The sequence below is a fragment of the Canis aureus genome, chromosome X (genome assembly GCF_053574225.1).
Source record: "Canis aureus isolate CA01 chromosome X, VMU_Caureus_v.1.0, whole genome shotgun sequence".
Taxonomy (NCBI): domain Eukaryota; kingdom Metazoa; phylum Chordata; class Mammalia; order Carnivora; family Canidae; genus Canis; species Canis aureus.
In genome coordinates, this window is record NC_135649.1 from 8,346,939 (window position 1) to 8,360,978 (window position 14,040).

Sequence of the window (14,040 nt, forward strand, 5' to 3'; positions counted from 1 at the left end):
AGTTTCTTCACTAGTGATCAAAGAATAAAAAGAGATTGTGTTTTTTATTAATCAGACTTCTTTAAAAATTAAAAGTTGGGTAATTCTAAGTATTAGTTATCTTTTGCTGTATAAGTCCAACGAAAGATGAATGGATAAAGAAGATGTGGTTTATGTATACAATGGAATATTACTCAGCTATTAGAAACGACAGATACCCACCATTTGCTTCAACGTGGATGGAACTGGAGGGTATTATGCTGAGTGAAGTAAGTCAGTCGGAGAAGGACAAACATTATATGTTCTCATTCATTTGGGGAATATAAATAACAGTGAAAGGGAATATAAAGGAAGGGAGAAGAAATGTGTGGGAAATATCAGAAAGGGAGACAGAACGTAAAGACTGCTAACTCTGGGAAACGAACTAGGGGTGGTAGAAGGGGAGGAGGGCGGGGGGTGGGAGTGAATGGGTGACGGGCACTGGGGGTTATTCTGTATGTTAGTAAATTGAACACCAATAAAAAATAAATTAAAAAAAAATTACCCCTAAATGTTGTGGCTTAAAACAACAAAATCTATTATCTCAGAGGTTCTATGGGTCAAGAGCCTGGGTGTAGCTTAGCTGGGTCCCCTGGCCCTGCATCTCTTACAAGGCTACTTCATCTCAAGTCTCATTTGGAAAGGATTCACTTCCCAGTTCACTAATGTGATTATTGATAGGAATCAGTTCCTTGTGGTTTTGAGGGCTCAATTCCTCAGGAGCTGTTCCTTGAGATGAGCCTTTTCATTATTATCTCACAATATGCTTTCATCAGAATGAGAAAATGAGAAGGCAAGAGAGATTGTCAGTTGTAGTGAGAGGAAACCTCACCATGTTAATAATAATATCCCACTACTTTTGCTCGTTTCTGTGGATTCTAATTATTGGAAGCAAGTCACTAGATATATCCTACACTCAAGGGTAGTAGATTACAGAAAAGTTTGAACATCAGAAGGCTGAGATCATTAGGAGCCATATCAGAAGTTGCCTTCCACACCAAGAATTAGTAAGTGTATAGGGAAACAGGTAATAATATAATTCTATTGGGAAGCTAGATCAGTACCTTTTGGAAAGGAATCTGGCAATCATTAGAAAAATTATTGCTTATATACTAGATGTTTGTGTCCCTCTAACATTCATATATTGAAGCTCTAATCCCCAATGTGATAGTCTTTGGAGGTAGGCCTTTTGGGAGGTTATTAGGGTTAGAATGGGTCATGAGAATGGGGCCTAGTGTGATAATTAATGCCCTACTTTAAATAAGAGACAGGAGATAGCTCTCTCTCACACATCAAGGAAGGCCATGTAAGGATATAGGAAGAGAGTCTTCATCAAGAACCCAACCATGCTGGTATCTAAATCTTGAACTTCCAGCCTCCAGAAATGTGAGAAATAAATGTTTGTTGCTTAAGTCACCCAGTCTATAGTATTCTGTTATAGTAGCCCAGATGGACTAAAGATCACGTGTATCTAGGACCTAGGAATTTTATCCTTGAGTGTATATCCCAGAGAAACATATGCAGAAGTCCATAATGGAATGTGATTGAGGATGTTCATCACAGCATTGTTTGTAGCAGTGGGGTTGGGGTTGAAAGCCAACACAGGTGTTTCTCAAAAGGGGAAATAATAGGTAAAACTTGGTGCACGAAGGCTAATAAACTATAGTGCAGCATTAGAAGCAATGAATTAAGATACATATAGGCATATGTTGAACTTAAAAGCACAGTGTTGGGCAGCCCGGGTGGCTCAGAGGTTTAGCGTCGCCTTCAGCCCAGGGTGTGATCCTAGAGACCCGGGGTCGGACTCCCTCCATGGAGCCTGCTTCTCCCTCTGCCTGTGTCTCTGTCTCTCCCTCTCTCTCATGAATGAATAAATAAAATCTTTAAAAAAAAAGCACAGTGTTGAGTGCATAAATAAGAAACAAGATCAGCACAATACTGTGCATTCAGAGACCACATATTTAACAAGGCCACATATTTCACAAGAGTACAAGCATATGCAAGGACATAATTCAAACACATCAGAGTAGATGCCTTATGGTGGGAAGGAAATGAGTGCTGAAATCTAGGAAGACGAGAAACAGATAAAAAAGGACGAACTTTGCAAAAACTCAAGGACAATAACATGGTCAGAATCCAAAAACAGAATAAAAGATAAAAGCAATCTTCACGGGTGGGCAGTTAATTCTAATCCCTGCCTGTAAGTCACAGAGCCAGCAGAAAATTATCTAATCAAATCAGCAGCCTTTAATGCCAAATGCTATAGGTAGAAAGCTTATTCATGGGAGCTATTTGTTAGTTTGTAAGACAAGTCATATTTCCACTGATACTTAAATTCAGCCGTATTGCTTTTGGAGGGATTTTAGGTAAAATGTCCCAAACACTAGCTAATAACTAAGGGTGGGACACAGCAAAATAAACCACTGAGTAGGGGTGGCCTTAGAGAACAGCTTACAAAAAAGGTTCTTTCTCTACCATGTGTAATACCAAAATTGAACATGGGGATATGAGGAACAGTGGCAGTTTAGCTTGGAAAACTGGGGGATGTTAAAGTCCCCTTTCTTTAGCCAAACCATTTTTGTCTCCTCATCATTTCCCCTCCCATCTAGAGGTGTCAGGAATGGTACTTTGAAATGTCTGAGTCACCTTTTGGCCTCTCCAGCAACCTCCCCAACACAGAGTAGCGTCATAAGTAGTGCTTTGTGATGTCTAAGCCCCACCTTAGCCGCCATTGGCTGGGGGAGAGAACCCAGCTGACCAATCAAAGCTGAAGGGTATCGTCCCTCATTGTCCTCAGAAGAGGCATATGTAGTAGGTAGGAGGCCTGGGGTAGACCCCTGGAAACCTTCAATATGGCTAAGGTAACCAGGAAACTACCACAGCCCAATCCAGTTAGGGAGCAACTAACTATGAGTTTCAGTGAGAGGAGAAAGATGAAGACTCCCTTTGAGCCCAGGACCAGAGGTGGTGGCAAGGTAAGATGACCCTACCCAAGCTACTCTTTTTCACTGATTCTCCCTCCCCCAAGAATCTTACCCTTTGCCCACCAGGCACAAACTCCTCCTTCAGCCCTGCCCCCTTCTCATGATGCCCCCTTTTGTATCAATATCCCATCTTCTTCCCCAAGCCAATGCCCTTTTGGCCTCACTCTGTTGTTGTTCCAGGTCCTGAAGCCAACACTGAAGGCAAAAAGACCCCTTCACAGGAGTTTGAGCAAAAGAATTCCAGAAAAATCTGCCAACTCTGTGAGAAATGCTAAGAAAACTAGAATAATAACACTATTCGGTCACTATCACAGACTAAATGAGATGCTGAATCAAAATGAGCAAGAGCGAGAGCAAGACCAGGACCAGGACCAGGACCAGGACCAGGACCAGGACCAATACCAATACCAATACCAAGAGAATGTGGAGAAGTCCACCACCTCAAGTGATGACCTGGGCAGCCAGTAACTCCAGACTGAGGCCAGAGACTTCAGTAATATCTGCTAAGTCTCTGGGGGTCTGGTGGCTGAGAAATGGCCAGTTGTGTAGACATTGCATTTTACAGCAACAGGGTACTGATGGTACCTGAAATAAAGTCAGCCTGTTGCAGAAACTTGTGTGTGTTTCTATGAGTTCTCTTATGGTGGGATCAGGGAGGTAAGGGAAGAGGCAATACTGCCAAAAGGAAGAAACATGGGGTAGTTTAGGGTTGGGGGTCAGACATGCAGAATCACAATTAACCAGATCGTGGGGATAAAGACTAGCTCAGGACTGAGCACTGAACACAAATTTCCTCCTCAACATTTGACCTAATGGGCAAGATGAGAAAGGGCTGGGTGTTTCTGCCTTTGGGAAGTGGGGGACTGGAGGCGGGGGATGACGTCACAGTACACATTGCCAGAGCCTAGGTGGGGTGTGGTGTGTGGGTGGCAGTACCATTCCCAAAGATGAACAAGGCCTTAACCTCCAGGCCACCTACCTCACAATGGTGTTTGTTACATTTTACCCTGTAATGTTAACTAAAAGTCCTCAGGAGGGTCAAAGATCTCACCCTAATAAAAGTTACTAAAAGCCCCCTAAAGATGAAAATGATCACCATCATTTGTGGTGTTGGACACCACAAACCCAACACTGATTAGCCCACTTTCTTAAAAAACTCAGGATGGGGCAGTGGCCTTCCAAGGGCAGGGTAGTGGGAGCAGTCTGCCTTCAGTTGAGGCAATAAAGGGGAGCACTGTCTACGGAGAATTCTAAAACACCATATTTGGAGGGGAGACTTTTATCTTTGTTCTTTTAGAGTTGTTTTTTCATGAAGAGACCATCAGTATAAATGATTTTACTGAAGTATAATTGATATATAATAATTAAACAGGCTTAAAGTGACAGCTTGAGGAGTTTGCTCACATATATACATTGTTAAACCATCACAAATCTAAGAGAGAACATATCCATCACCCCGTTGCCTCCTGCCCCTTGGTAGTGGTTCCTTCCTGTCCCTGCCTGTCCCCTCCTCCTCAGAGAACTACTGATTTGCTTGCTAGCTCCATGGATTGTACCAACTCCATTAGTACAAAATGCTCCAAAATGTAAACCATATTCATTTTTATCCAGCTGCTTTCACTCCGTATAATTATTGTGATAACCACCAACGTTCTTGTGTACATCAGTATTACATTTCTAGGTTATGATTGTTTTGTTGAGAATTTAGTAGCCTTTAAAGGATGCTCCAAAGTTCCCTTAGTTTCATTTTTTTGTCTTAAATTTGAGATTATTAATCTACATGCAGTTCTAAGAAATAGAAAGATGCCCTAAAGGTTGCTCCAAAGTTGCCTTAGTTTCATTTTTTTTCTTAAATTTTGGGGTTATCAATCTACATGCAGTTCTAAGAAATAGAAAGATGCCTTATACCCTTAACCTTGTTCCTCCCAATGGTAACGTCTTGCATGTCTACAGTATTATATCAAAATCAGGAGTGTCAGATTGCTATGATATTTGCCTTATTCTGACTTCACCAGTTATACACGCACTAGTTTGTATGTATGTTTAGTTCTAAGCAATTTTACACCTGTGTAGTTCCCTGTGACTTCCACTATATGTCAAGATATAGAAAAGTTCCATCATAAGGATTTCTCTTGTTTTTCATTTACAACTACAACCACCTCCGTCCCTCACCCCTGGAAGCCAGTAATTTGCTCCTCATCTCCATTATTTTGTGTCATTACAAGAATGTTGTGTAAATAGAATCATTCAGCATATAACTTTTAAAAGTTATAAAGTATTATAACTTTTTGTGATTGGCTTTTACATTCAGCATAAATCCCCTGACATCCATTCAAGTTGTTTTATCAATGTTTTTTTTTTTTCTTTATTGCTGAGTAATATTGCATGGTGTGAATGTACCAGTTTGTTAAACCACTCATTTATTGCAGGACATTTTGGTTTTGATTTCTGGACTACTACAAATAAAGCTGATACAATCATTTCTGGTTGGGTTTTTCTGTGAACTTAAAGTGGAAGGTTTCATTTTTCAGGGATAGATGTCCAAGAACAACAGCTGGGTCACATGGCAATGGCAAGTTTAATTTTGTAAGAAACTACCATACTTTTTTTTTCCCCCTCAGAGTAGCTGTACCATTTTCTATTCCCACCAGCAATCTTCAGATAATAGTTTCTCTGCATTCTCACCACCATTTGGTGTTATCATTAAATAATTTTTTTCAGTCATTCTGATGCCTGTATAGTGATACCTCATTGAAGTTTTCATTTGCATTTCACTGATGGTTGATGTTGAACATCTTTTAATGTGTTCATTTGCCATCTGTATATCTTCTTCATTGAAATTTCTATTCATGCCTGTAGCCCATTTTATTTCTGACACTTGCATGATCAAGTTTTAATGAATTTGAACATAAGGCATGGTTTCCAGGTGTACATAAATATATCTCCATTTTACAATTGCTTTTTGCTTTTGCTACTTCAACCTTTTCTAGACAGTGATAACAAAATGCTTAAACTCTTTCTTATTTAAGCAACAATAACTTCCTTAATAGGACTTCATGAGTTTTTTTTTCCTTAGGAGCTGATCATTTGAATTTCCAGGACTTCTTAGAGTAAATATTTTGTTCAGATTTCCATTCTTTGGATAAAGAAGATGTAGTCTATATGTACAATGGAATATTCCTCAGCCATTAGAAAGGACGAATACCTACCATTTGCTTCAACGTGGATGGAACTGGAGGGTATTATGCTGAGTGAAGTAAGTCAGTCGGAGAAGGACAATCATATGGTTTCACTCATATGGGGAATATAAAAAATAGTGAAAAGGATTAAAGAGGAATGGAGATAAAATGAGTGGGAAATATCAGAGACGGTGATAGAACATGAGAGACTCCTAACTCTGGGAAACGAACAAGGGGTAGTGGAAAGGGGGGGGGTGTGACTGGGTGATGGGGTGATTGGGTGATGGGCACTGAGGGAGGCACTTGACAGGGATGAGCACTGGGCGTTACACTGTATGTTGGCAATTCGAACTCCAATAAAAAAAATACACAAAAAAGTGGGGGGAGCCCCGGTGGCTCAGTGGTTTAGCACCGCCTTCAGCTCGGGGCAGGATCCTGGAGACCCGGGATCAAGTTCCACGTCAGCCTCCCTGCATAGAGCCTGCTTCTCCCTCTGCCTGTGTCTCTGCCTCTCTAGGTCTCTCATGAATAAATAAATAAATATTTTTAAAAAAAGATTTCCATTCTACCCACCTACCATTAGCTGGTTGTTGCCTCTCAGATCCTGGCAAGATAGATATTTTACCTATGGTTAAATAATGCTTTTAATTTCTGTATCAACACAGAGCTGTTTGTCAGTTTCTCCAAGATAGTATTTTCTTTCTCAAGTATATTATTACAGTTCCTTTTGGTTTTTGTTTTTTCTCAATGAAATAAATGTGGGTGTTCAATGCATCCCTTAATTATAAAATGCTAGATTGGGATCCCTATCATTGACATTTATGATGATCTATTAGAGGACTTGTTATATGTGCACTTTCATTCCTACTAAAAAGGCACAGGTCTACTTTATGACAGAAGGCTTAATATTTCTCCATTTCATCACTCACTCCATCCATCTTTGGTCCTGCAAAGGTCCTTTTGGGTACTGCGACAGAGTCCATTCCTTGCAGAATACAATATAACATGTGAATTTTAACAGCGCCTTTAGCCTGTATTGTTAAAGGTGGGTGACATTGAACTACTGACCCTCCCAGTCACAGATCCACTTGATAGTTGCAAACTTAAAGTCATAGAAGACTAGAGAATATTCTACATCCATATTGTATTGAGATCCCTGGGGATTTTTCATCTATGCTCAGCAGCTCATCAATAATCTGTGGCTTCTCTCCATTTCTTGGCCAATCAGAAAGAAGATAACCATCATACGACAGGCCTAATGATAAAGGAATCTCTGGTCAATAATTGTGCCTTGAAATAACTTGAAAGGTTCTTGCAGTTTAATTCTATCTCCCCTTATCCAGGCTCTGGCCTATTAGCTGTACTTGAGTGGAAAATCCACTGAAAAGTAATCATTCCATTGGCTAGATCCATTTTACACAAATTTCTGAAATCATAAATGCTAACATACCTCTGAACCACATAATTAATGGTTATAATATCTAAATCAGCATAAAGGGAAAAAAAAGAGCAGTAAGTTTTCTTAAGACAGCTGAACCTAGTACTGAAGCTGGGTTCTACAGAAGCCCAGGCCAGTATATGGATGTCTGGAAGGAACATCTGATGGAAAATGCAGCTATGATGGCTTTTTTTTTTTTTAGCAGTATTGTGGACTTCTTTTAAATTAAAATCCTCTGAATCATTGCCCCTTGGAAAGCGGGAACAATGTTCTAGAGAAATCAATTGTCCAAAGGCACTTAAACACCCCTGTCCATTGACCCACATCTGTGAGAGTTGAATGTCTGTCTGCTTTCTCATGGTCAAGTCTTTCTTAGAGCCTCAAACGGTTGGTTTCTCGTTGGCATCGTCTGTTTTCCTAACTGGCAAAGCCCTAGTATTGCTAGCCCAGATAGGCTATCTTTAGGGCTACATGGCTTCGGACATTAGCGCTGAAATCAAATGCACACTTACTTTTCCAGCTCCTAAGGAATTTTCTTTAACATTTGAGTTCTTGCTGTTGGTGGTTCTCTGCTCCTATTTAAGTTACTGCACCTTCTTCTCCAGTTCTTGTCCTTTTTTTTAGGAGTTCTTCAGTTTAGTTTCTCACTATGTCATTTTCAACAATGATAGGACAACCCCAGGAATAAAGGAATCATACAGGTCCATCCTACCTGTTAATCAGAGCCATGCCTGTAGCTCCTATTTTTGATTTCTTTTATTCTGTTGAATGACAAGAGCTCTTTATATATTCTAGACACAGGTCCTTCATCAGATATCTGATTTACATTTTCTCCCAGTCTGCAGCTTGCTTTTCATCATCCTTATAGGATCAGAGAGCAAAAGTTAATTTTGATGAGGTCCATTTTTATGGATCATGCTTTTGGTGTCAGGTCTAAGAACTTTTCACCTGGGCTTCAGTGTTGAATATCTCCTCTAAATTGTTACAGTTTTACATTTCAACCTGCGATCCATTTTAAATTTGTTTTTATATAAAATGTGTAATTTAGGCCAAGATTCAGTAGTTTTACTATGGATGTCTAATTGCTCCAAGACCATTTAATAAAAAGGCTATTCTTCCTCCATTGAAGTGCTTTTGCACCTTTATCAAAAATAGTTGGGCATATTGGTTTGGGTCTATTTCTGGGTTCTTTATTGTGTTGCATTGATCTACGTGTCCATTTCTCAGCAAACACTATACTGTCTTCATTAAAGTGGCTACACAATAAGCCTTAATACCAAGTACAGTAATTCTTTCCACTTTATTCTTGTACTCTGTGGTTTTGTTATCAGGTAATACTGGCTTCATAAAATGAGATATAAAATGTCCCATCCTCTTGGGTTTTGGGGCAGAGATTATAAATTGGCTCTTTAAATGTTTGGTAGAATTTTCCAGCGAAACCACATGAACCTGGAAATTTTTTATTCAGGACTTTCTTAAACTAAAATTCAATCTCTTGGGCAGCCCAGGTGGCTCAGCGGTCTAGTGCCACCTTCAGCCCAGGACGTGTCCTGGAGACCCGGAATCCAGGCCCGCTTTGGGCTCCCTGCATGGAGCCTGCTTCTCCCTCTGCCTGTGTGTCTGCCTCTGTCTCTCTCATGAATAAATAAATAAAAACTTTTTTAAAAAATTCAATCTCTTTATAAGTTATAAGATTAATTATATTGCCTGTATAACTTTGTTGGGGGATTGTGTTAATTTGTGGTTTTTCAAAGAATTGATTTATTTCTCCTAAGTTTGCAAATTTATGAGCATTCAGTTATTAATAGCATTCCCTTATTATCCATTTAATAACTGTAGGATTTGTAGTGATATTGGTCCTTCTCTAATTTTATCTTTGCCAATCTTGCTAGAGGTTTATCAATTTTATTAATGGTTTTAAGAAATAGTTTTCCCCATTGATTTTCTTTACTGCATTTTTTCTTTTAATTTCATTGATTTCTGCTCTTTATTATTAACTTCCTTCTGCTTTCTTTGGGTTTTTCTCTTTTCCTATATTCTTCAGCTAAAAACTTAGGTCTCTAATTTGAGACCTTTCCTTGTTTCTAATGTAAGCATTTAATACTATAAATTTCCCTTTCAGTGCTACTTTAGCTACATTCCGTATATTTTTATTTGTCCTGTTTTCAATTTCATTTGGTTCAATTTTTAAAATTTTCCTTGGATCTTCTTTGACCCATGGAATTTTTAGAAGTGTGCCGCTTAGTTTCTTATTGAGACATTTTCCTATTGTCTTCCAGAATTACAGATTTCTAGTTTGCTTACACTATGCTCAGAGAATACACTCTGTAGGATATAGCTTTTACATTTGTTGGGGCTTGTTTTATGGCCCAGTATATAGTCTGTCTTGTATATGTTTTCTAGGCAAATGAGACAAGTGTGTATTGTGCTGTTGTTGAGTGGAATGTTCTGTTTACATAAATAAGATTCTGTTGGCCATTGTTTTGTTCAGTTATTCTATTCTTGCTGATTTTGTCTAGTAGTTCTATCAGTTACCAAGGGTTGGGTGTGTGAAGTCCAATGGTAAATGTGCTTGGTCTATATCTCCTTTCAACTCTCAATTTTTGCCTTATTTGGAAGTTCTATTGTTTGGTTGATACACAGAGTGGTTATATCTTTGATACTGTTATAATCGTGTAATGTCTCTCTGCCTTTAGTAATTTTCTTTGCTGTGTCTATTTTATCTGATATTAATATAGTCATTCCTGCTTTTTATTTTTGTCGTAAAATATACTTGACATGAAATTTTCCATCTTAACCACTTCTAAGCACACATTTCGGTATTAAGCACATTTATGTCAGCAATCTCAAAACTTTCTCTGTTGCAAAACTGCAACTCTATACCCATTGAACAACTCTTCAATGCCCCCCCCCCCCCACACACACACACAGTTCCTGACAAACACCATTCTACTTTGTCTCCATGAATTTAACAAATCTAGGTAACTCATATAAATTGAATCATACAGTATCTTTTTCTGACCGGTTTATTTAGTATAATGCCCTCAAATTTCACAATGCTGCAGCATGTGTCAGAGTTTCCTCCCATTTAAGAGATTGAATGACACCCATTATATGTACACACCACATTTTGTTTATCCATTTATCCATCAATGGACACTTCGGTTACTCCCACCATTTGCCTATTGTGAATAATACTGCTATAAACATAGGCATACAAATATGTCTTAAACCCTGCTTATAATTCTTTTGTGTATATATCCAGAATTTCTTGGTCACACGATAATTCTATTTCTAATTTTAAAAAATTTTAATTCCAGTATAGTTAACATACAGTGTTATATTAATTCCAAGTGTACAATATAGTCATTGAACATTTCCATACATTGTTCAGTGCTCATCAAGATAAGTATACTCTTAATCCCCTCATCTACTTCACCCAACTCCCCTCTGGCAACTACTAGTGTATTCTTTGTAATTTTTTTTAAAGATTTTATTTATTTATTATTTATTCATGAGAAACACACACAGAGAGACACAGAGACACAGGCAGAGGGAGAAGCAGGCCCCATGCAAAAAGCCTGATGTGGAACTTGATCCCGGGTCTCCAGGATCAGGCCTGGGCCAAAGGTGGCCCTAAACCACTGAGCCACCCGGGCTGCCCCGTATTCTTTATAATTAAGAGTGATGTCTTTTTCTTTGTTTTGTTTCTTAAATTCCACATGAGTGAAATCATATGGCATTTGTCTTTTTCTTATTTAGCATTATACCCCCTAAGTCCATTTATGTTGTTGCAAATGGCAGGATCTCATCCTTTTTATAACTGAGTAATGTTCCACAGTGTATATACATCACATCTTCTTATCCATTCATCTACCAATAGACCTTGGGTTGCTTCCATATCTTGGCTATTGTAAATAATGCTGCAATGCACGTAGGGGTGCATATATCTTTTCAAATTAGTGTTTTCATTGTTTTAGATAAACACCCAGGTGTGGAACTGCTAGATCATATATGGTAGTTATCTTTTTAATTTTTTGAGGAACCTTCACACTGTTTCCCAGAGAGGCTGTACCAATTCACATTGCCACCAACAGTGCACAACGTTCCCTATACATTATGTTGGGCTGAGATTGAGCACTTGGGGTGACTGAGGAGTTTTTCCTCAATGACTATGCTCTATCTCAGCTTTTGGTTGTCCCTATACATCTACTCCATACAGGGAATCTCTCTCTCCATGAGTTTGCCAGTTACCTAGTGGTGAATGCTCTTGCTTGTTATTCACTGATAAGTTAACAGTATGGAAAAAGGGTTCTATATTCTAGTCCAACATCAGCTTTAGGTAGGCCCATGAGGCCGGTCTTTGGGAACGGGTTCTTCAGCACTTCTAGCCCCATTCCCCATGATAGGTAAACTATCTTGTTATGTGTCTTCAGTGGGAGACCGACTCTACCTCATTTCCCAGCAGTAGATGCTTCCCACACAATTGTATCACCTACAAATACACAATTTTATTTTTGGCAGGAAATAATGCCTCGTAATCTTGGGAGTAGGCAAGGTTACAGGCCTGAATGGGAATGTAATTGTGTGCTATTAGTGGAAATACCAGTACACTCTGCAAAGTCCTTATATGTCACACTTGGTTTGAAATTGCTGCTGTGGATGCTGGTGGATACACTAGTAACCGAGTTATTAGTGCTATAGTCATTGCTGCCTAGAACATCCTGGGAGGATGGTGCTGGTCACTGGTTGCTACAGCCAGTTTTCTCTTACAGATTGTATTTGGTAAATAAAGTTCTATTCAATTACTGATGATTCTGTTCACACACATGTACTCAGAAAAAAAATCACTGAAGGCAAAAAGACCAGTGCATGCTGGGAGCGGGCATACTTAATGGACTGAGAAAAGCAACCTTGCTAAAAAGCAACAGAAACATGAAAACCTCCTTCTCTCATTTCTACCATAAAGTTCCCCACTGCAGGACCATTAACAGGGTAAGACTGAAGAATCACCTGATCTGCCTATATAAAAATGGCCTCAATCATTTAGCAAACATATATTCAGCACTTACCATGTGGCAAGCACTCTTTTGAGTATTGGAAACTACAAAAATGATTACCAAATAATTGCCTAATTAAAAGGAAAAGGGTCTTTCACACCCCTTTGAATTTTACCCAAACCTTTAGAATTCTTTAAAACTGCCATCATATCCATGGGCACTTGGCTGACTCAGTTGGTGGAGCACGTGACTATCTTGAGGCTATGGGCTCAAGCCCCATGTTGGGTATAGAGAGTACTTAAAAATGAAATCTTAAAAAAAAACTGCCATCATACCCATTTTCAGAAGTGTGATAGTGCCCTTCTATGTTTCTATCCTAACCTTATTCCATTCGTTCCTTTAATCTAGCCAAACCAGGCTAGCATTTTGAAAAGTAATATTTATTCAGAATTAAGAGAGGACACAGAGGAAGTACATGAGAATAAATCAGAAAGCAAAAACTTACCAAGCTTGCCAAGTCCAAGTTTCTATCCCAAATAGTCACATTCCTAAGGACTACAACAACTGCCTAGCACCTGACTTTTGTTCCCTACCCTCTTACCTACCTGCCATCTTATTCGCCACTCTCCGAGCACCAGCCAGCTGCTTACGTTGTCATTCCCTCAGAGAAATACAAGGAAACCATGTTTCAACTACATGACTTGGTTTTAATCTCCAGAAGAACCACCTACTTTTTCCAGAGGCAAATCACAAGACTGTGATGATTGATAAAAAATTCACCATTATTAAAAATAATTTTATTTCCTTTCAAATTTCTGACAGCTTATCTTGTGTTTTCTCTGATTTATAATTAGATTTTACCAAGTTGTCTATTTTTATTCTTTTCAATGTGTCAATGTTTGGATTAATTTTAATTTCTATTTTCAATGAAGTAATTCATGTTGCTAAATTTAATAATTCATTTCTCATGGTTCCTTTTGTTTGTGTTTTTAACTTTTTGAATTGTATCTTCAGTTCATTTGTTTTCATTCATTCTTTAGTGATGAAACTTCTTTGAACTATGGATTTTCTCATATGTATAGTTTGTCTGCATTTAATAATAATACTAATACTTTTTAAGTGCTTACTTTGTTCCATTTTTACAAATATTTTACATACATTTGTTTAATCCTCCCAATAACCTGAGTAGGAAATTCTATAGAGGTGTTACTTTTTTTTATATATTTACCTAAAACTATGCAAGTAGTAATGGCAGAGCCAGGATTGCAAGGCAGGCAATTTGTCTGTAGATCCTGTTTTCCAAACCATCATAATTTTAAAACTAATCTATAGCATTTCCTGTGTTTGCATTTGTCTCATGGAAAATTCTGATGGGGTCTTGGTGCCTAATTATGTCATTCTGGTACAAGTCAAGATAAATA

At 38.5% G+C, this 14,040-nt stretch overlaps 1 long non-coding RNA gene and 1 pseudogene across 1 annotated transcript; one reads left to right on the top strand and one right to left on the bottom strand.

The window, feature by feature from the left end:
* Nucleotides 1-2,721: 2,721 nt before the first annotated feature.
* On the top strand, nucleotides 2,722-3,615 carry LOC144309070 (uncharacterized). The gene is made up of 2 exons (XR_013375197.1): nucleotides 2,722-2,993; nucleotides 3,183-3,615. It is a non-coding gene; the product is annotated as an uncharacterized LOC144309070 (long non-coding RNA).
* A 3,197-nt stretch (nucleotides 3,616-6,812) lies between these two features.
* LOC144308356 (tRNA pseudouridine(38/39) synthase pseudogene) lies at nucleotides 6,813-8,291 on the bottom strand (annotated as a pseudogene).
* Between the last annotated feature and the right edge of the window lie 5,749 nt (nucleotides 8,292-14,040).